The following is a 2,555-nucleotide window of genomic DNA, read 5'->3' on the forward strand; positions in this document are numbered from 1 at the left end:
TAAAAAACAAATTAAGATGGTAACAAAGGTAGTAAAGTTCAACTTGTCAAATTTCCGCCATATCAGAAACTGTCTAACTACTAAGGCAGCAACACTATATTTCAATGCCATGATCATGTCATATTTGTCATACTGTTTGACTAGCTGGGCACAAGCCTCCTGTACAACACTCAAACCTGTACAGTCAGTATACCACCAGGCTCTTAAGGTGCTTGACAGGAAGCCAAACACCCATCACCATTGTTACTGCCTAAGAAATCATAATTTACTGAGCTGGGACAATCTTATCAAATTTACAGACGCTTGTCTTGTCTATAAGATTCTGCATGGCTTGGCTCCTCCCCCTCTTAGTGCTTTTATAAAGCAGAAAACAACTAATGATAGACATACTAGGTCTGTGGCAAGAGGGGATTGTATAATACCTATGAGGAGGACTGCCTTCGGACAGTCAGCTTTTTCAGTGAGAGCAGCTCACACATGGAACAGTCTGCCAACACTTATCAGAGACTGTGACACATATCGTTCATTTAAAATTAATTTAAAATCATGGTTAAAAGACAATCAAGTGTGTGGCCATACACTGTAACTTATTCAAATAATCTGAAGCGTGCTTTGTTTTATGTATTGTTGTCCTTGTTTTAAAGTATTTTATGTGTTCTTATGAAGTGTGCTCTGCTATATGTACAGTATTGCTGTTCCTGATTTAATGTATTTTATGTGTCTTTTGTAGCTGTCATTACACCTGCCCAGGGACTGCAGTTGAAAATTAGCTAAGATGGCTAAGCTGGCACATTTACAGAAATGTTTATTAATGTGCACTGTCCCTGTAACTTTAAACTGTATAAATAAATAAATTGATTCATGAACTACATGAACAAACACATTGATCCTTCATAGAAAAGGTCTTATTTCAATCACTCCACATCCTCTCTCTACAGTATGTTGGCCTCACAGGAGTAAGGCTGCAGTATCTGAAGTGTAACAATCCGTTTAATAGCTTTTCTGAACCAGGGGTAGAAAAGGGCATAGATCACAGGATTTAAACAGGAGTTAATATAGAACAGACAGACCACTAATGCCGCAGATGAAGCACTGATCAAGGTGTTCTGGCCTGCCAGAGAGAGACAGTAATATGGACAGAAACATATTAGAAACACAGCTATGACAATACCAAGAGTCCTGGCTGCTTTCCTCTCAGATTTCTTAGCAGTCACTGAAACCCGGAGTGTGACAGCTGCAATGTGGGACCGCATGGCACGAGCCTGAGACACAGCCACCACAAATACTCTCATATACAGAACTATGATGACAGTAACGGGAACAATAAAGGCAAAAACAAGGTCAACAAGTCCTGCATTGTAGTTAATGACAACCACACACTCTCCAACGCAGGAATTATACCTGCCTGGTTGTGTTAGGTGATCCTTTAGAATCAGAATGTTATACAAAGCAGCACAGCCCCAACACAGAAAAACACAGATTTGAACTCTTCTGTGAGTGACTTTGGTGGGGTAAAGCAGAGAGTCACAAATAGCCACGTAGCGGTCGACTGATATGAGCACAATGTTTCCTATTGAGACAGAGATGATGGTAAAGACAGCAAAGAAAGACATAGTACACATGAGGTCACCCAGAAACCAACAGCCCCCTGTAAAGAGGATTCCAGCCGGCATCAAGAGGCCCATGAGGAGGTCTGAAACAGCCAGGGAGAGGAGGAGGAGGTTGGTGGGGGTGTGGAGCTGCCTGGAGTGAAACAGGAGCATTATATTCATGAATTTGAAATTGTAGTATACAAATATCAGTAATATATTTTATCACTAGACGTAGCAGATATCAAGCATTATAAAAAGCAGCATACAAAAGCATTATTTAGCAACTTAGTTCTTTTCATCAATGGCCAAGATACGACAATTTCTATGTTCTATGCCATGATCCTTTTCTTTTTGAAAGTCTTGTATATGACAAAATCTATAGCTGCCTGTAGTGGGAGATGGAGATGATGACCAGCAGGTTCAGAGCCACAGAGAGCAGAGAGACAGAGGACAACATAATATGGAGGAGTACGGCTTCGGAGTGAGGACGCATCGGCTTCCTGCAGGAGGTGTTGAGGAGGTGTGGAAAGCAGAGTTCAGCTCCTGCCAGGGTCTCCATCACCAGAGAGAGAGGAGGAGAGGAGAAGCTGCGGAGGTCTGGCAGCTTTCTGACCAAAGCTCTCTATCATACAGCTGATTTATCTCTCTCTCCCCCCTCCTTCCCATCCTTTCCTTCCTCTCTTTCTCTTAAAGATTGAAATCCCTCCCCTCTCTCTCTGCCTATCCTCTCCATCTCTATCTTCATCACTCTCTGCTGCGCTGTCTCTCTTCTTCCTCATGTCTCTTATTCCCTTGTCTTTTTTCCTCGCGCCTCCTTCCTTACCCATCCTTTGGCTCTCTCATTACACCCACTCAATCCTTTCTGACCTCTCTTTCTCCTCCCTTTCTTTCTTCTTCCTCCTCATCCCCTCTCTTCCTCTGATGTAAAATGTGTCTGACAGAAAGCCTTTCCTTTCCATAAAG

The 2,555-nt window shown here is 42.4% G+C and overlaps 1 pseudogene; it reads right to left on the reverse strand.

Moving 5' to 3' along the window:
• Nucleotides 1-932: 932 nt before the first annotated feature.
• On the reverse strand, nt 933-2,221 carry LOC139930092 (trace amine-associated receptor 13c-like; annotated as a pseudogene).
• Between the last annotated feature and the right edge of the window lie 334 nt (nt 2,222-2,555).

The sequence above is a fragment of the Centroberyx gerrardi genome, chromosome 1, assembly GCF_048128805.1.
Source record: "Centroberyx gerrardi isolate f3 chromosome 1, fCenGer3.hap1.cur.20231027, whole genome shotgun sequence".
In the NCBI taxonomy this organism is placed as follows: Eukaryota; Metazoa; Chordata; class Actinopteri; order Beryciformes; family Berycidae; genus Centroberyx; species Centroberyx gerrardi.